General features: G+C 40.2%; 1 protein-coding gene across 2 annotated transcripts in view; it reads left to right on the forward strand.

Moving 5' to 3' along the window:
* Positions 1-20,176, forward strand: part of Lnx1 (ligand of numb-protein X 1) — a 166,319-nt gene that overhangs the window by 29,916 nt on the left and 116,227 nt on the right. Inside the window, exon 2 of one of the 2 annotated variants that reach the window (XM_077803569.1) lies at positions 2,242-2,309. The gene's annotated coding sequence lies outside the window, so the exon portion shown is untranslated. Of the gene's footprint in view, positions 1-2,241; positions 2,310-11,174; positions 11,190-20,176 lie in introns of those variants that run through there. The other variant, XM_026385427.2, reaches the window with a different exon arrangement.

Raw genomic sequence — 20,176 nt, forward strand, 5'->3', positions numbered from 1 at the left:
CAAAGAAAATGATGTTAAAAGTGTTAAAGAAAAATTTTTTAAAAAGCATTTGCAAAATAAAATATAACATCTCAATACACTTTTAAACTGAAGTGATTCTATTTTGGATACATTTAAATAAAATATAATATTAAAATGAGCTTGGCTTTTTATTTTTATTTTTTAAAATGTAATTAGCAGAAATTTTAAGTTTTGTACATGATTTGCACTATCTTTCTATTGGCAGCACTGCTTAAAATGTCCTCCCCAATAGATCAGGTGTCTTTAGAGAGACACCATGAAAAGTATGGGCGTCTGGGAGTGGTGAAGCTGAGGCTGGTCTTTCCTTCACACAAGGGCTCTGTACCCGGGCTCCCTGAGCTCTGTCCCATTAGCATGACTCAACACATGTAAACAGGGCAATTCAATGGATGTTTCCAGTTTTTGTTCTTTGAGTAGAAGGCCACCTGCGAAAACAGAGCCTTGTTATCTCAAAGAGCAAGGTTCTGAGCCATTATTATTTTAGAAAGTACTTTTTGTGTCTCTTGCTAATGAACTACACAGCAAGTCATCTGAAAAAGAAATTTTTAAGGCATAATTTCTTTCCTCTTCTGAGTAAATTTTTTTTCAAGACTCAAGTCCTGCATCAAAATATCATTAACATTGACATGTATTTCTAGATACAGTGATCATAAGAACTCTCCTAGCAGGGAAAATTATTTAAAAATGAGTCAAAGACAAAGATTTATTTCATAAGCAAAGTAGTTAGAGGTAATTTACTTAAATGGTTTAGAATGAAAAACAAATGTCTATTAGTAAGAAAATTAAGTAGGTTGGTTGCTTTTACAAAAATCGTAATATCTTTTGACTAAAAAAACACAGATGTTATTCCGAACAATGTCAAAAACACCAATAAGTAAAGACAAGTAAATAGCCAACAGTCCTAATTCTTCTACCAGAGATAACTGTTGATATATAGATATTAAGCCTTCCAGAAAAAAAATAAAGGTTTTGATCAGTCAAAATTTTTCTGCATAAAGAAAATTGGCTCAATTTCTGTTGTTGACTCCTGGCCAACAAATGGAACATTTACTTTCATCCAATCAGAGATAATTCTGTCAGCACTCTAAATTTTGAGAAGACACATCCAATTTTTATAGATTCGATTAGACAACATTCCTAGGTTACAACATTTTGCCTTTACCTCAGCTAAAACAAGGAAGCTATTTACAGTCTGCACAGAGATGATGTGGGTGGGCATGAATCTATACATTTTTCTTTTCTCCTCACCAACAAGGTTGTATAAAAATATTTACTGCTTTCCTATAGATTCATGTACATGGAGTAGTGTCCAAGTCATGAGCCAGGAAGATGGATTATTTGCTGGAGTTTTTATGGACCCGCATTCAAGTATTTCCCCAGCTGTGTTTACAGCTTTGGGTTTCTAAGCCTCTTGAGAAGTAATCAGATTTGATCATCTTAAATCCCAAAGTAAATTTTCTTTTCTGGAGATTACTCTACTTGCGAACACAGGTTAGTTTGGCCTATTGAAACATCTTCTAGTGCCGTGACATCCAAAAATTAAATCTGTGATTTTGCTCCAAGAAAGAGAAAGGAAAACCTGAAATATGACTTAGATTCTTCCTGCAAGAAGTAAGATCTCAAAATCTCTCTGCTCTTTTAAAAAAATTATTATATCCTGTCTTACTCTTTGCTTACTTCATTTTGTAACTTTGGTCTCTTCAAAATAGTGTAAACCCCTTTAGAGCCAAGATGATTTTTTTTTGTATTATAGTTTATTTTATAACTTTCTATAGTAACCGGCTCAGACACAGATGGCTTTATATGCTCAATATTTTGTTTCTTGATTAATGAGAAGTACATATGACATTCAAAAGTTTAAGAGATTGTAACATGGGTGATTTTAGCCGGGGGACTTTTATAAGTGACTATTTTAGTTTAAACCTCTGTATCTTCACAGCGATCTACACTTAGAGCCAGAGTGTTTGCTAAGAGCTGAGGCTTTGCCTGTTAACAGTAAGAATCAATTCACCCATCTGTGCCTCAGTGTCCTCATGGAAATGACAAAGAACTAATTGACTAAATTAGCTAATTCATGCAAAATGAATGGCATAGCAACCAGCATATGTATCAGGTTTTAACAAATGTTAGCTGCTACCACTCATCTTACTACAACCACTATTCTCTTGATTAATGAGCTCAGTTCTCCACTAACTGAAAAAAAATGTTCTCTTTTTCCAGGCTGGGTCCTTAGAGAGCCATGGATATAGAGAAGTGAGGCAACAGGGAACATCTGCAGAGCTGGCCAGGTAAGCTAAACAACCAGACCATTTTGTGACACATTCAAGTACCCAGGAAATGGGATGAAAGCAACACAGGTGTCATGTGAAATGCTTAATTTGGTCCACATATGCTGACCTCCCACTGCCGCACACTGCTGCCCAGGGAACGGGACAGCAAGAGCAGAAATGAGATGCTGTGTCTGCCTTTGCAAATTTTCCGTCTCCTGCGAGCTTTGCAGTGTACAGTACAAAGGAATTATTTGTGACCGGGTAGGGAATGTGTTTTCCTAGATTTCTAAGAAAAATCTCAGGGGGAAAAAAAATAGAAAATGTGCTTCATTTTACACGGAAAACTAGAAAAATAAAGATACTAAATTAAGATGCTCACGCCCCTGTAATAATCAGGTGTTGCTATTTTACAAACTACTTCAAAACTCTATGCCTTCAAATAACTATCATTCATTATTTGGCACAATTCTGCAGGTTGCTGAGCTAAAGGTTTTGCCTGTGATCACCACAGAGGAAAGTCCAAGATGGCCTTACCCGAGTCTGGGAGTTGGTGTTGGCGGTTGGCTAGAGCCTCAGTTCTCTTCCTAAGATTACTCATTCACCCGTAGGTTAGGCTGAGCGTCTTTACAGTTTGGTAATCTCAAGGTCTCAAGAGGGCAGGAGTGGAAGATGCAAAGCTTCTGGAATTCCCACTGTCCCAACAGCAGCCCCTGTAGTCAGAAGTCCCACCTTTAGTTGAGGAAAGACGCGTTGCATTGCTAAGGGGTGGACACAGTGTCAGTTAACCATCGCTGCACAACAAACCACCAGGTGTTACACTAAATCTCCCACACCCTACTTATTACCCTTTCCGTTGTGGCATTTTCTCTTTAGTGACATGCGTAATTATCCCTCCAGGTTTTTTCTGCAGTTACCTAATTTGAAGTGTCATGACAAAACGAGAGTCAATAACTTAAGGAGAACTACATTTCTTTCTCACTCTCAGAGTTCAAAAGCAGACCCATGCATTTAGGAATAGCTCCGAAAGTCAACTTGGGATGAAAGGAAGAGGATACATGTCTCAGTAAAGAGAGGGAGCCAGATTCTGAGGCTGGGCCACACCCCTGGACTCTTCCCAGCACCTGGAGCTTCCTTTGAAGTGAAGGAAATTGCTCCACCACAAGGAGGCTGGAGGAGGAGGGGTGGGAGCCTGGAATGTGGACCCAGCGAACATTCTGTCGGCATCCAGGAGGAGATGGACTCCCGAGCTGCAAACAGCATGGGCTGACTAAAGGGATCTCCAGTTAGGGTTCTTGGCTTCTTGTGTTTTACTTCAATTTGACCCTGAAGAATTTCACAATTTAAACCACTCTAAAAATCTGAAATCTCTAGCCCAACAAGCAATGGGTCACTTTCCCAGGTGCCTCCTGTGGAGCCCCTCCCCTCCAGTGTGCACAAAGAAGAACCGCAGTCTGATACTCTTAGAAAACATGCCTGCCATGGCCTGCCTTGCTCTGCCTAGAAAGGTTAACACGAGGGTCACTTCATAAAAGCAAGTGTGGACAAGAAGGGGCAGAAGTGGAAAACCCAAAAGGACACCCACTTCCAGAGGGGTGTCAGATGCCTTCCTCAGTGCTCTGTCCAGGACGAAACACCGAGTCATGGGAGGGAAAGTCTCAGAATAAAGTATCAGAATCCCACAGTCAGAAATTCTTTCCTGAAGAATGTGGGGCTCAGGGTTACAAATGCAACTGAAAATTTCCCGGAACTGAATAAGCTGTCTGTTAGAGTCCCTTGAACCAGCCGAGTCATTTCTGTATGTTTTCATATATTTTCATAAATGCAGGTGCATGATCAATTCAAGCACAGGTACGTGAGTCCAGGCAGGCATGGGTGGTCTTTTCATTTGTTTACTTTCCCTTTTATCTTTTTATTTTCACTTTGATTTGGGGGTTCCTCTTGTCTTCCTCACATTTCAAGTCCCAACCCACCACCTACCCAGACCCATTTAATAGTCTAGTGAGTATATTGCCTATTTCTGCCCACGGCTCTATAATGGTATATGGACACATACAAGCACAGACACACTCATGTGCTTTCTGATCATTGTCTAGTTCACAAAAATAACGCCAGAGTATACATTTCCTCTGCGTGGTGCACCCTATCAGCAAGCAATACCTTCTGAAATTCTTCCTGTCAACCAGCAAATGCTAATTCATTCTTTCCAATGACCATATTGTTGTATCATATAGAATCTATTACTGGAGGTATTTTCTAGCTTTTACAAGCTGTTTGCAAAAAAGAAAGAAAGAAAGAAAGAAAGAAAGAAAGAAAGAAAGAAAGAAAGAAAGAAAGAAAGAAAGAAAGAAAGAAAGAAAGAAAGAAAGAAAGAAAGAAAAGAAAAGAAAAAAACAACAAGCAAACAAAAACACCAACCAACCTTCCCCTGTATCTTGGTCACTTTGGATTTGGTTTCCTAGGTGTTGCCTATGCATATCCTTTGCTCATTTTTCTATTTTCTTTCTTGTTTCTCTTGTCAAATTATAGTGAATCATTGTATATTATTATCAAATTATTATTTATCGTGTATCACTGCTATTATCTGCAAAACAAGTTTAGTATATGTGCTGCCAAAGCGAACACATGTTATCTGGATTACATATATTTTATTCAAATCTGTTGTGGTCTATTGTAGCTTATGTTATTTTTACAGAAAAAGCTATAATTTTTATAGTTGAACATAACTGTCTTTTCTCCCAGAGTTTTGATTAGGAAGATTTTTTCTGCCTCCATATAGTACATATAATTTACTAGATTTCCTTTCACTCGTATATTTGTACAACATCATTGAATATGCGATAAAATTGGAATCTAAAAAGACACTTACTATAATACAGTGGCTTTATAAAGGTTCTAATAACTTCTAAGCAAGTCCCCTGCCCATCTCTAGTTATTTTTCCAAGCTTACTTGTCTTTTTCTTTGGTATTTAATTTTTTTCTCTAACAGTTCAAGGTCACTTTATCCAATTACCAAAAGCAAATGAATAAACCAAAAACATATCTTGTCATTTTTAATGAAACACACATACAATTTGAGGAACCTAATACTTTTATGACAATGAGTCTTCCCATCCAAGATTATAGTACCTCTTTCCATTTCTTCATTTTCCTTTTTGCACATAAGGGGAATAAGTTATTGTTGTTAATTTCCTTCTTATTGCATCTATTTGTAAGCACTTCACAGGGATTTTTTTTGGTTTTCATCATTTTAAAAACATTTTTCCACCCCTAATTTCTAGAGTAGAGAAGGACTAATGACGTTTTTACTAGATTCCTTTGGGTTTTCTAGGTTTACAATCATATCATCTGCAAATGTAAATAGTTTTACTTCTTCTTTTCCAATGTTTATTCCAGTTTTCAAGTTCGTTGTCATAGTTTAATATTTTATTATTTTTAATACCCTTAGTCATTTTAATATCTGTTCTTTCTGCTTCCTGATCATTTATAATTTTGCTTTTTCCCCCTTTTTAAAAAGTTAAGCCTATTTACAGATATGTATACATGTTTAGATGTTTTTATATAAAAAATTTTAAATGTATTCATATATTCTACTACATGTTCTGATTCCTGTTTCATTAATTTAAGCTTTTACCTTTATCGATCATTCTTATTTTTTTCTGATTTTTTAGGATGGGGATTTAGTTTAATTCTCATCTGAAGTTTTCCATAGGCAAGCACTTGGGTTATAGAATTTTTTAGAACGTTCGCAGATTCCTAGAGAATGTTACAAAGTTCTCTTTTATATGGTTTTTGAAATTATCAGTAATTTCTATATTTCCTCTTTGAGCTGAATGTTTTTGAAGTATTTAACTTTCAATTTATTTTTGTCAACTTTAAAATTTTTTTCTTACTTATGGAATTTTGATTACATAACATAAACTGAGGTCTTCACACTTTTCTTTGGTATGTAATTTGGCTTGCAAATTTGGAATTGCTGCATTTTCGTTATAGTCATGTACATGGTCAGTCTTTTTAAATGCTCTGTGGATATGTAGAAAATGATGCAAATTTTGTAGCAGGAATACGGGAGTTTACTTATTTGTCATGTGTGGGAAGAAGCACGGCACATAGGTTAAAATAAAAATCTAACCTACCTGGGAGGCTGAAGCCAAAGGATTGTTTGAGCCTACAGGTTTGAGGCCAGCTTGAGCAGCTAGCAAAAGCCTCATCTTAAATACACAAACAAAAAGTAAGACTTCATAGAAAGCGTTTACTTTCAAATCTTGACTTTATACATGACCTTGAGCACATCTGTAAATATATAAAAATAGTATCTGCCTCATGGGGTCATTGTGAGCATTAAATTATTTAATATTCGTAAGATGTTTAGAATAGGAATTAGCACATGGAAGGTGCTATGTAATTACTAAATAAGTAAAAAGAATTAGTCAATTCCTTCTCTTTTTTTTCTTTCTCCAGAACATTCCAACACAGTCCAAAGAGATATATTGAGTCACTGAAATTTTTTTGGTGTGTTCAAGGATGGCTTGTAGATTAAAACATATTATTTTTAATTACATTTTAAGTTGTTAAAATTATAAATTGTAAAATTTAGTTCTTCCTTATCTCTTTTTCTTAAAATAGATTTTTCAATGCTCCTCTAACTTCAATGAGTTTTTCTTACCTTCACTATGTATTTTCTTCCACTTGACCACCCTTTTGTTCTTCAGTAAATTCAGCCCCACTCTTGCTTGACTGAGAGATCTTCTGCCAAGTTGTACATAAGTAGCCATTGTTGGTACACTTTAGATCTTTGAAAGCAGTTTGGGGAAGATGAATTGTCCTGTGTCATCAGTCTGGAGTAAAGTACTCCCAAGTATGTTAAGCGATCTGAGTTCGGCAGTCCATTCATTTTTACCATTTCTAGTGTCCTTCATTTCTTTATGTAGATCTAGGTTTCTGTCTGATAGCACATTCCTTCTGCCTGAACTACTTCCCTGAAGATTTCTTGTAACTCATGTCTGATGATAACAAATACTCTCAGTCCATGTCTGAAAAGGCCTTCATTTCCATTCCTATTTGAAAGACTATTTCACTGAGTGCAGAATTGGGGTTGACAGTTTTCCTCCCCTTCAACACTTCAAAGATGTTCTTACATGGTATTTTGACTTTGATAGTTTGACAAATCTGCTATTTTTGTTCCTCTGATTGCCATCTATCTTCTTTCTTCATTTTTGGTTTTCAACAGTTTAAATGTGATGTGTCTAAGAATATTGTTTTTCATGAGGTAGAGAGGCAGGGATTTATCCTGCGTGGTATTCTCTCAGAATTTCAGTGAATTGGGTCAGGCATGGTGGGATACGTCTGTAATCCCAGTGGCTTGGGAGGCTGAGGCAGGAGGATCACAAGTTCAAAGCCAGTCTCAGCAATTTAGTGAGAACCTAAGCAACTTAGCAAGACTCTGTCTTTAAATAAAAAAATAAAAAAGGGTTGGGATGAGGCTCAGTGGTTAAGTGCCCCTGGGTTCAATACCCTATAGGAAAAAAGAAAAAAAAAAAAAAGTTCAGCGAATCAATGATAAATTTTGGCTTGATGTCTTCTGTTATGAGAAGAGCTTGTATGTGGATGTGACTTCCCCTTGTAATTGGGGCTCTAGAGTTTCTAAACTTAGCTTCAGAAGCTCATTACTAGTTTTTCATACCTGCTTTTATAGCACATCTCTTCTCCTCTTTTTTTTTTTCTTTTTTGGTACCAGGTATTGAACTCAGGGGTGCTCTGCCATGCCACTGAGCCACATCCCCAGCCCTATTTTGTACTTTATTTAAAGATAGGGTCTCACTGAGTTGCTTAGCACCTCACTGTTGCTAAGGCTGGCTTTAAACTTGTGATCCTCCTGCCCCAGCCTCCTGAGCCGCTAGGACTACAGGTGTGCGCCACCATGCCCGGCACATCTGTTCTCCTCTCATGCACAGCTTTGGGTAAACTAGTTTGCATGTTGGAATTTTCCTTAGATTTCAGGCTACTTGCTCCTACAGTCTCAGCTCTCTAATGAACCCAAGAAAAATTATGATTTTGTAGATTATCCTGCATGCTCCTTTTCCATCCTGCAACTCACCTTCTCTGAACTGCTTTCAAATTCTGAAGTGTATCAACAATGGCTATTTCTGTACAGTGGTGTTAGTGAGGCTTCATCCAGCTTTTTGCATCCTAAGAGGAAATACCTACTTAGCTTTTAAATTTAAAGATATTAAATTTATAATCTAGCAGAAAATATGATCTTTTTTAAGGGAAATTTTACAACCTAGTTATGAAATCTCTTTAACATGTTTAACTACACTATCAATTATGTGATATAAAGTTAATATATCACAGTATTTTACTAGTTTTCTTGAAAAAAAAGACCCACAGTGTATGGAGCCCAGAAATAAACCCAAGCATATTTGGTCAACTAATTTTCAACAGGGGCACCAAGATGATAGATACAATGTAGAAAGAATATTTTCTTCAATAAATGGTGCTAGGAAAACTGAATATCCACATGCAAAAATAAATAAATAAATAAAATTGGCCTCTTAACTCATACCTTACACAAAAGTCAATTCAAAATTAATTATAGGTCTACTACAAGTTCTGAAACAATGACACACCTGAAAGAAAACAGAAGCCCCTTGACATTGGTCTTCATGTATACATGATTTTTTTTTATAGAATAACAAAAACACAGGCAACAAAAGCAAAAATAAACAAATGGAACAACACCAAACTAAAAAGCTTCTGCACAGCAAAGGAAACAATGAACCAACTGAAAAGGGAGCTTGTGGATGGGGAGAAACATTTATGGCCCATGTGTCTGATGAGGGGCTAACATCTAAAACATGTAAGGGACTCACACAACACAATAGCAAAAAGCAAACAAACAAATCTGACTTATTAAATGGACAAAGTGCCTGAATAGACATTTCTCCAAATAAGACATAAAAATGGTCACAGGGTGCTTAACATCACCCATCATCATGGAAAAGAATCAAAGCCACAATGAGAGGTCACCTCACACCTGTTAGATGGCTGTTACCAAGAAGACAAGGGATAACAGTGTTAGGGAGGGTGCAGAGAGAAGGGAGCCCTGCTACCTTGTGAATGGGAAGGTAGATTGGTTCAACTGTTATGGAAAATATTATGGAGGCTCCTCAAAAAAAAAAAAAAAGCGAAAGAAATAAAGAACAGAACTATCATATGACCCAGCTATCCTTTCCCTGGGGTTGTATCTAAAGAAAATGAAGTCATCACCTGATAAATTTATCTGATGTCCATGTTAATGGCAGCTTTGTTCATGAAGTCACAGTATGGAAACAACCAAAGTATCCATTGCTTGATGAATGAATAAAGGAATTGTGGTATACACACACACACACACACACACACACACACACACACACCCTGACATCTGCATCAACAAGAATGAAATTGGAGAACATTATGCTAAGTGAAATGTCAGAAAAAAAAATACTGTGTGATCTCACTTATATATGGAATCTTAAAAAAAAATTGAATACATGGAAACTGAGTAGAATGAGTAACAGGTGTGGGTGAGGAGGAGCAGGAAGAGATGTAAGTCAAGGAGTACAAAGTTGTAGTTCTGTAGGATGAATGAGTCTAGAGATTTAATATACAACATAAGGACTGTAATTAATAATAGTGTATTGTATACTGTAAATTTGCTGAGTATATTTTAGGTACTTGTACCACACACACACTTAACTGTAATAATTCCTTCATGGTTTAATCAGCTTTTTTTCCTGCTATGAATAAAAGACCCAACCAGAACAACTGTAAAGGAGAAAAGGTTTATTGAAGGGCTCACGGTTTCAGAGGTCTCAGTCCATTGAAGGCAGGCTCCATTCCTCAGGGCTCAAGGTGAGGCAGAACATCATGGCAGAAGAGTGTGGCAGAGAAAGCAGCTCACACCATCATCCAGAAGCAGGGAAAGAGAGACTCCACTCTCCAGCTACAAATATATACCACAAAGCCACGCCCCCAATTCTCACCTCCTCCAGCTAACCCAGCCACTTCAGTTACCACTCACTTAATCCCTGTCAGGGGACTAAATCACTGATTGGGTTAAGACCTCACAATCCAGTCCTTTGTCCTCTGAACCTTCTTGCACTGTCTCACATGTGAGCTTTTGGGGGACACCACATCTAAACCATAACACTTCACTAGGCATATATATATATCAAAACATTACGGTTGTGCACCTTAAACTTATACAAATTAAAATGATAATGTGTTGAAATTTATTTTTAAGTGTTCTAATAATCTGTTGCAGTAGATTGTATTTTTCAAGTGAGTACCATACCACTCTTCCCATCCCTCACACTCTGTCAGGAGTCTGTGCCACTCCCCACCTAAAAGTAGAGTCTTTCTCCATCACTCTAAATCTGGTGGTCTTTGTGACTCCTTTGGTCACTAGAATATGGGAGAATTGATGCCATGCTCATTCTAGGTATGGCACTTAGCTGACCTGGCAGCTTGTTCTCCATATACTAATGGGGACACTAAATCTCATGATTTTGTGATCTGGGTCTCCTGTATTCTCCCACAATTCTCTGAGGAGTGGGAAAACCACAGGGTTTGGGGAGAGGGATGTTGTTTTATCACTTTTTAGATTCAACTCATCTTTTTGCTACTTGATTTGATTCTAAATTATTTTCATATTCTTTCAACATTTCATAGATAATTCAATTGCCTTCCATTAATTTTGCGTATCTCTGTCTTATCTAATCTCCTGCTCACAGCTTCAGGTTTATTCTAATGACATTCTAATTATACTTTTTAAAAATCAAGCTGTTATTATATTTCTAATAGTTTTTGTTTCTACAGGTAGGGCGAACGAGTCTAGAGATCTAATATACAACATTGGTGAGTTTTTATGCTCCAGGTACATTTGTTTACTCATTTATTTATTTTTATTAGAGCTTTATAGTTGTACATAGTAGTTGAGTTCGTCCTGACAAACTCATACATGGCATGGAATTCGATTTGAGTTCATGATTTCCTCTTAGATGTTTGGTGTTTGATGCACACAGTTTTATGATCATTATATCTTCTTTATTAAAAAGTGTCCTTTGTCCTGCCCAAATATCTTCTTTTTATTCTTTTTATTCTGTTGAATGATTTTACGCTTAAATGCCACAGTCTGGCTGGGCACAAAATCACAAGCCACTCAAGCAGGAACAAACTTTATTTCTGAACTCCACCAGCGCACTCCACACACGCTCCCGGGGAAAAATGTGGAACACCTCAACACGTGGCTCCTCCCGGGACACACTACTCCAACAGGAAATCCCTCCTCCGGAATTCCCTCCTACCGCACTCCCCAACCAATGGGAACTCTCCTGAGTCCCGAGAGCTCCAAAGTAGCAGGCCAAGGCAGACAGCAGGGGTCTAATCTCCAAGTGAATGCCCATCTTAATATAATCATTATCATCTCAATGGCTTGCTGGGGTCACCTTTCAACCAAAAATGCCATGCATCATTCCTACTTGGCTATGGCTCTCAGCACTTAAATACCATTTTTGCTGATGTTAATTTTATATTTCAGATCTCTTTACCTCTTCATGTGCCTCTTCTCGTTATTAAGTCTGTACGCTTATTTCAGCTTATTTCATCGTATTAACAGCATGCAGTTAAATTGTGTGTTTCAGTATAATAGGAAAGTCTCTGCTATTTCCTTATTCAAAAAATATTAATTGAACACTTACTTTGTTCTACATTCTAGTCTAGGCATTGGTGGGTCAAACAAAGACACCTGATCTCAAGAAATTGGGTGAGAGGAGGCCAGTGATAAACAATACCCATAACCAAGAAGCAGTTAACATGGTGTATTACAAGTGCTAACTGCTGAGGAGAAAAAGAAGAGTTGAGTAGGGTACATGGCACTAGCATATAAGAGAGTAGGTTGCAGTTATACATCGTCATGACAGGCCCTGTTGAATAAAAGTGAAGGACAAAAGGGAGTAGCTACGTGGGCATCTAGAGAAGAGTAGTCTAGGCAGAAATAACAGGCATTACCAAGTCTTATGGTGGGGGTGTGTCTCACATGTGCAGGGAAGAGCAAGGAAGCAAGTGTGGCTGGAGTGGGGTGCAAGAGAAAGCAGTAGATTAAGACTGACAACCACCATTGGATTCGGCTTTAGCAATGTCACTGGTAACCTAGCTACAGATGCACAGTGCTGGAGGGAGGCAAGGCCATGTTCTCTGGGGCACTACTCCATGGTGGATGTGCGGCTGGCCCTCCGTAGCTGCAGGTTCTAAAGTCACAGATTCCATCAACTTCGGATTGAAAATGTTCAAAAAAAATTAAGTCTGTACCAACTATGTATGTTTTAGTCAGCTTTTTCACTGCCATGACTAAAAGACCTGAGAAGAACAATTGTAGAGGAAGAAAAGTATCTTCAGGGCTCCGTTGCTCTGGGCTTGAGGTGAGGCAGAACACCATGGTGAAAAAGGGTGGTGGAGGGAAGCGGCTCACATGATGATCAGAAAGCAGAGAAACTAAGCTCAGCTCATCAAATGTGCACCCCAAAGTCATGTCCCCAATGACCTACCTCCTCCAGCCACAGGAACCACTCAGTTAATTCCTATCAAGGGATTAATTCACTGATTGGGTAAATGCTCTCATAACCCAAACATTTCACCTCTGAATATTCTTGCATTGTCTCACACATGAGATTTTTAGGGGAAGCTACATATCCAAACCATAACAATGTATGTACACACATTTATGTCATTATTCCCTAAATACAGTATAACAACTATTTACGTAGCATTTACTTTGTCCTAGGTATTATAAGTTAACTAGAGATGATTTAAAGTATAGAAGAAGATGTAGGTAGGTTATGTGCAAATACTTCAACATCTTATATAAGGGATTTGACATCATATAATGGATTTTGGTATCTGTAGGAGGTCCTGGAACCAAGCCTCCTTGGTTACCAAGGGACAACCGTACCTAATTTTATTTCTTCTCTTTAATTTATTATTTATTTTATCTTATTTTTATATTTTTATTTTGATACAATGATTTCAGTGGTTTGACCATTATTTGAGTTTTCTCCGGATTCTAATCTTATCTATACACTTTCTGGCCACAAAAGGAGCAGGATTTTTAGCTTTCCCTATAAGCCCTGGGCACAGAGGAAAGAGGACTGGGTGTGTTTTTGAGCCAGTGTCTCCAGCTGGGCAGGAAGCAGGTGCCCTTGTCAGGTAACTGAAAACAGCTTATGAAAGGGACCAAGGTGCAACATAAGGTGTAGGATAACCAAAGGGAGAATGCAGGACCCAATGATAGTTTGTGTCGGAGTGAGGTGGGTGGAGCCAATACCAGGCAAGAGAGAAGAAACAAACTTACATCACAAACTTGACCTCTCCATTAATCTGGAAGGGGAATTCAGAGGCACATAAGGTAGCATGTCACTCCTGGAATCTGGTGCATGCATAGCAGCCTCTATTCCAGTTTCCTGCCCCAGCACCCTCTCTTCTTAGCCTGTAACCTGCCATTCCCACCCAAAAGGCTAATTCCCAATCAAACATGAGCACAAATCCTTAGACGTGGGGGATTTGCCTTCTAGTTCATTACATAAAAGACAATTTAGTCTGTCTCTCACTTTGGGCTGGTATCATAATTGATTTTTGGTTACAAGAAACAAATAAACGGAGCCTAAGTATATTCCAGACATTAGATATGACCTTGCATACCCTTTGAGGTCTGGTTAAAACTTGGCCTGACCCCCAATACCACCACCTAGGAAATTCAGAATCTTCACTACAGTTTCAGTGAGTTCCTGGGCTATTTCCTTTTCCTCCTTCCTGCCTCTATACTCCCACCTCAGCATGGGCTCTGCCAGTTCTGCTTCTTGTTCATCTAGCATTTAAGTCTAGAGGATTCACTGATTTTCCTTAAGCAGCCCCTTTACTTCAAGCATCTTGTAAGGATAAGGACTTTAAAGACATGTCACTTCTCATTTGGTCTCAGTTCTTCTTTCTTCAAACATCATCCAGTGCAGGAAGTACATACTCGTGATAAGAAGACAAATATAGAGTGCAGCTTTAGCTTCTAGTGTACATTTAGTGTGTCAGTGGGGAAAGAATAATATTTTTTTCCTATGAAGGGTAGAACAAAGATCAGCAGCTTAGCATCAACTTCAAATGGACTTAGCATCAATTGGGTAAATTATTCTCCATCAAATTCATGAAACTACAAGTAGATTTGGGCAGCTCCCCTTGTTTCTGCACCATTGCCATCTTGAAGAATTGTCAGTTTTGTCTGGCAGTGTCAAGGCCAGGGCTGGCTCAGGGGCAGCCTTGACACTGTGACATGGCTGTGCTTCCCCTATTGGAAAAATGTTTTCTTTGATCGTTAAGATTTTTGTTGATCAGAGCATCATTTGATTTTAGCATTTTACAACTGGAAAGGACCTTTTTACAGAAAAAAGTGACAAGTGATGAGTCCTCTCATTGTCTCTGCTAATTTTTTGCCTGTTTTCCTTTTCTTTTCAGTCTCAAAAGCAGATTCGGAGCTTCATACGCACTGCCAGTGCTAAGGCACACTCGAAAAAGCAAGAAAGCTATCAACTTTCTAGACTTTCAGGTTTAGCTGGCTTGGAAATAGAGCCAGATGATCTATCAGGGGTAGATCTGAAAGCCCTGTGGCCCAAGCACACTTCCACCCAACCTTTCCTCTTCCTCCTTCACTGGCCTTGGCTTTGAATTGCAGTCTGACAGCTCTTCCAGCCATTCTCACGCCATAACCCAGGGCGCTCATACAGGTTATTTCCCCTAATCAAGTCATAGGTCTTTTATCTCCTGAAGGTGTCTGCTGCTCAAGGGACCTGGACTAATCCTAGGGTGGTGTCTAGATCACAGGCAGCAGGGCTCACTGGCTACCTTTGGCCCCAATCCCCATGACACTGTGGAGGGGAATGTCTCACAGTGCTTTGGGCAGGAGCATCGATAGACCCCAGTTTCCATGTCTTACTCTATCCCATCAGTAGGATTCTAAGGCTTCGTGATGAGGAGCCACTTTTGCTATTCTATGAAACCTCGTGTGATCTTCTCCCAGGGAGGACAACGATGCTCATGGGAGGTGGCAGCCAGTCAAGCAGGGGTGAAGAGCGCAGCCTGTTTACAGATTCCACAGAGTGGGAGGACTCGTGGGCACGGGTGTGAGAGACAGGCAGAAACAGTGGTACCCAGCTTCGAGAGACTGGCTTTCGTATGACTGTCAGTAGGGACCGGCCTGTCAGTGACCCTGGTCTGCAGTTCCTGGTTCCTCATTCCAGAGAAGATGCTACCTTGAGACGAGTTGAAGGCAAACCAGGAACCTCACCGACCTTCTCCCAACTTGGGGCTCCAAGGAGTTGGTGTGTGAAACTGAGATGAGGAGGGGACGTCCTTAGCATAACTGCTGTCCTCTCTGCCAAAACCCCTTGGCCACATGGCACTGAAGAGTAAGGACCCCCCTGCTTGCTGCCACACTCATGTGTACTCACAACTGCTGTGAGTTGTGGGTGAACCGACGGAACAGTATATGTTCAGGTGCAGCCTAATCACTCAGAAGGACTGGTCACCCTGGGGAGGCATCTCAGTGAGAGTCACTCAATCTGGGGGCGTGAGTACAGCTGGGGCGGGACTCATCAGGGTTGTCCTTCCAGTCCACCTCCTAGGCAGACTAAGAGAAAGTGGTTGAGGGGGGGACTGTGCTATCTTAGGGGGAAGGCTGCAGCCGGAAGAACCAGTCTGGTCACCCTGGACGATGGCTGGCACTGATACCGACAAAGGCTCAAATTAAGACATGACAAACAGGGAACTTGGAGATCTGGGGCCTGTACTATCTGTACTGGTTAATAACACTGCACCTAGCTCTTAACCCTCCATATGCTATCAGTGGTCCAAGCTGAATGGATTTCAATACAAAATACAAGCTGCTTCTCTGGTATTCTGATATCCCAGAAGGAACTAGCTTCTGCTCTCTCACCTATACTGTGGTCCCTTGACTACAGTGAAAGTCAACACTAGTTGAGCTACTCAATAACGGGGGACTCCAGAGAAGGTACATTATAATAATACCCCACACTCTTATAATGGACTAAGGACAGTTGCAAGGAAAGTATTCATTACTTGGTGATAATGTAAGCTCTGGACTGGAAGTTCAGCTTCCATACTGGGAGGAGATAGCTACTTCTGGGCCCAGAGTTATCAGAAACAGACGGACAAGCCCTCCCTGAGTCCACACCCACTGTTCCATGTTGCTGTGGCTTAATGGCTACCAAGAGACCTAACCTTGTTTGCCTTGAGCACCTCACCATGGATTAGCACCTGTTTATTGGGGTTCTCCTTGGCAGTGAAGAATTCAGCTCTAAAAGGGCTGAGAAGAGAGGTCACTCCATCCAGTGTAATTGTCCAAATTAGAAAAGGAGTGTTTTCATGCCTCATGACTGGAGAAAAGTCAAATGAGCTTCCCTTTGCAGAGACCCTGTTGCTCAGAAGCTGACTGAGGGGCCATCTACCCACTACTGGTGAGTGGTTTTCATGATTCTCTCTTTCTTCGATTCTTCCACTCAGGAGGACCATGGAGATGGGCTCTCTGAAAATTAAATGTAATAGCTCCTGTCCCAAAACATATGGGTCCTGATTCCTGAGAAAAGTCTCAGGATTTAATGTAACAATGTGTGTTTTCTTGGAGGCCCTGCCCTTTCTTGCATGGAAGTGAAAGTTCACTGGAAGGAATACACTTCCCCACCCAGAAAGCTGGCTTCTCCTGAACGTCTCACCCCCACGTGATCCAGCAACGCAGTTCCTATCTTGCTTTTACCCTTTCCACTACATTCCCTTTGGGGACATTTCTTGTGTGTATGTGTCCTTAAGTCACTTTATGAATTTTCAACCCCCTTGGGAAAATGTTTGGAGACTTGTGCTTTTAAACCTGAACAGAGTCCTCTACTAAACAGCATAAAGCCCAGAGGGTGTATGGATGGTTGACATAAAAATATAGCAATTTGTTATTTTCTACTGAAGACTGAACATACCAAAGTAGAATGAAAAGGGATGGGGATTATAATAACGCTTTTAAACTTTTAATGCTTCAAGTGTGCATCTTTTAAAAAAAAAAGGTCTACTGAGATGCCAACTCTACCTTAAAGGACTTTAAATTCATCTCAGTATTCAGTTGTTACTGTCACCGCACAGCCCAGAAATTTTTCAAAGCCTTTTCAAGGAGCCAGCCAACCCTGACTGTGGACATGAAAATAGAAACCAAAGTTATGACCTAGCTGGTCTTTGTACCTACTCAGAGAACCTGCCTCTAACATTAGTGTGAACCATGATACCCTAAAAAGTTTAGATCTTTTGGGGTGATGAACTTTCAAAACCAGAAGAAGGTAGAGGTCCTTCTTTTCATGAGCCTTCTTCTCCTTGTGGCCCTACATGACTAAGGATCAAGGCAAGACTGTTTGGGGACCTGGGAAGATGACTGGATCTACCACCTAGCAGCCTATGCTCAAACGTTAGCTCTGCCATGGACTTGGTGGGTGATCTCAGGCAAGTGCTTTTTAACAATTTGGAATCTTGAATTAGAAGAAGCAAGCTGGTCCCCTGTCTCCTGTAACTGCATCTGCAACCTTCCTCTGTCATGGTAATCTCCACCTTGCATTTCATTTGTCTATAAATATCTTGACTATGAAATAAATTCCTTAAAGTCAAATTCTTTTATCCTTGACACCAACTAGCATATTGGAGGCAATTAATACATTTGTTGCTTAAGTGAGTGAATGTGTGAATAATATTGGGATTATCGTGTGTAACTGTGAGAATTAAATGTGATAGCTCCCGTCCCAAAACATATAAGTCTTGATTCCTGGGAAAAGACCCAGGATTTAATGTAACTATGTGTATTTCCTTCATTTTTTTTCTTTGGTATTCATCTTTAGTTCTTTATTATTTGTTTGTTTGTCTTTTTTATTTATTATGGTACTGGAATTAAACCCAGGGTCTCTTGCATGCTAGGCAAGCACTTTACCATGGAGCTACATCCCCAGCCTTCCATCTCTAGTCCTTTGAACTGAAATTTGTTGAAGTCCTCCAATGTCCCTTCCAGGTATTGAACTAAGCCCAAGATGACAGAAGAAGTTATTCTCCTTACTCTGCAGTCGAGAGAGGAGAAAGTCTTTAAAAAACTAGAAGCAGTCAAATAATTGCTCAAGTGGAGTTTGCCGGGAGCACAGAACAGGCACCAATATCTGTGAGGGGAAGTCAGGCAGGTTCCACAGAGGAGAGGGCAACAGAATCGAGCTCTGAGATGGAGCAGGAGTTGCACAGACTGTACTCCTAACAGCCAGGAGAGAACCTCACATCTGTCTGGAACCAGCCAGACATGAGGACAAGTCACTGTACCTCTCAGAGAGCCAACTTCTTCTTCTGTTAATAACACAGTCCATGGGATTTCTGCCAAGATTCAGTAAGGTAAGAGGCAAAGTGCATGATGACTATTCAGGCAATGATAAATGAACGCTGTCACCATGGTGCTGCTTGGGAAGGAGCCTAGAAGAGACAGCCTGGTTGTTATGGGAGCCACAATCAGGTTTTAGAGGCAGCCCAGGGGAACCCCAATGAACACCACCCCTCTTTTCCATCTGGGTTGAGGAAAATTTAGAAGGGTGATTATAGAGGCCAAAATATCACCTTCAAAATGCTAATGGTTAAATTGGAGAATCAGCATGGAACGAGGAAGCAGAGCTAGACGGCTCCCAACTGGGCAGCTCTGGCAAGGCAGCTTCCCAACAGGAAAGACGCAGTCCCTGGAGCAACAGGGGAAAACTCAGGAGCACTTCCCGGACAGAAAGAGGAGGAGCAAAACCAAGCTTGCCCAGTTGCTTTTCCCTGTGTTACCAGTCAGGGACTCTTGGGGCAGAGTGAGCAAAGGGTGGAGCGGGCAGTATGCTTAGCAAACAGTTTCCCTGTGGCAATGGGGACTTGGCAATGGGGACGGGGAGTGCTTCAGCTAACATGGTGTTCCTAGGGCAAGGGGGCTGCTATTCTGGGCATGGAAAGGACTAGGACATGTGGATGAGGTTGATTGGCATCCAGGGCCCATACCTTGAGGAGCCATGCATGGAGACGAGGCAGAGGACTGAGGGTAAGTGACTACTGAGAGAGAGGGAAGAGGGACTGACCAGGAATATACCTGGGTAGATTGCCAAGGGGAGTGACAAGTGTGTCTGCCACTGCATAGCATCAATATATGGTGGTGGGCTGGGGTTGTGGCTCAGTGGTAGAGCACTTGCCTAGCATGTGTGAGGCACTGGGTTCAACTCTCAGCACTGAATATAAATAAATAAAATAAAGTCCATTGACAACTAAAAAAATAAAAATAAAAAAAATATGGTGGCACTGATCCCCATCCTTCTAAGATAAGAAAAGGCTAATGACATGGTTTTGCCAAGTCCTTCGGAAGGACAGGATGTGGCAAGGAATTGAGATCTGAACATGGCAGGGAAGATGGGGGCTTGGTAGCCTCCATAGGTCCAAGATCCACACAGCATAGTTAATGCAGAGGACAAGGTAAAATTTTAATATGGGAATGAAAAATTCAACTGGATCAGAGGACACAGAAGAGAAGTGCATTCTCATATTTCTTTGCTTTTGAGATGGTAGACTTGGGGGTAACAAGATCTAAGGGGTAAGTCTGTGAATGGGTGGCTCAAGAAGAATAAAGGTAATTTATAGTTGTGGAGATTAAGGATGTTTAAGGGGTTATCTATAACGATATGGAAGTTCTGAGGCTTAGGCTTAAGTAAGTTAACAGCGAAGGGACATTTTACTTCTTTACATGTGGAATCGGGTTAATTGAA

Source organism: Urocitellus parryii, chromosome 10 (genome assembly GCF_045843805.1).
Source record: "Urocitellus parryii isolate mUroPar1 chromosome 10, mUroPar1.hap1, whole genome shotgun sequence".
In the NCBI taxonomy this organism is placed as follows: Eukaryota; Metazoa; Chordata; class Mammalia; order Rodentia; family Sciuridae; genus Urocitellus; species Urocitellus parryii.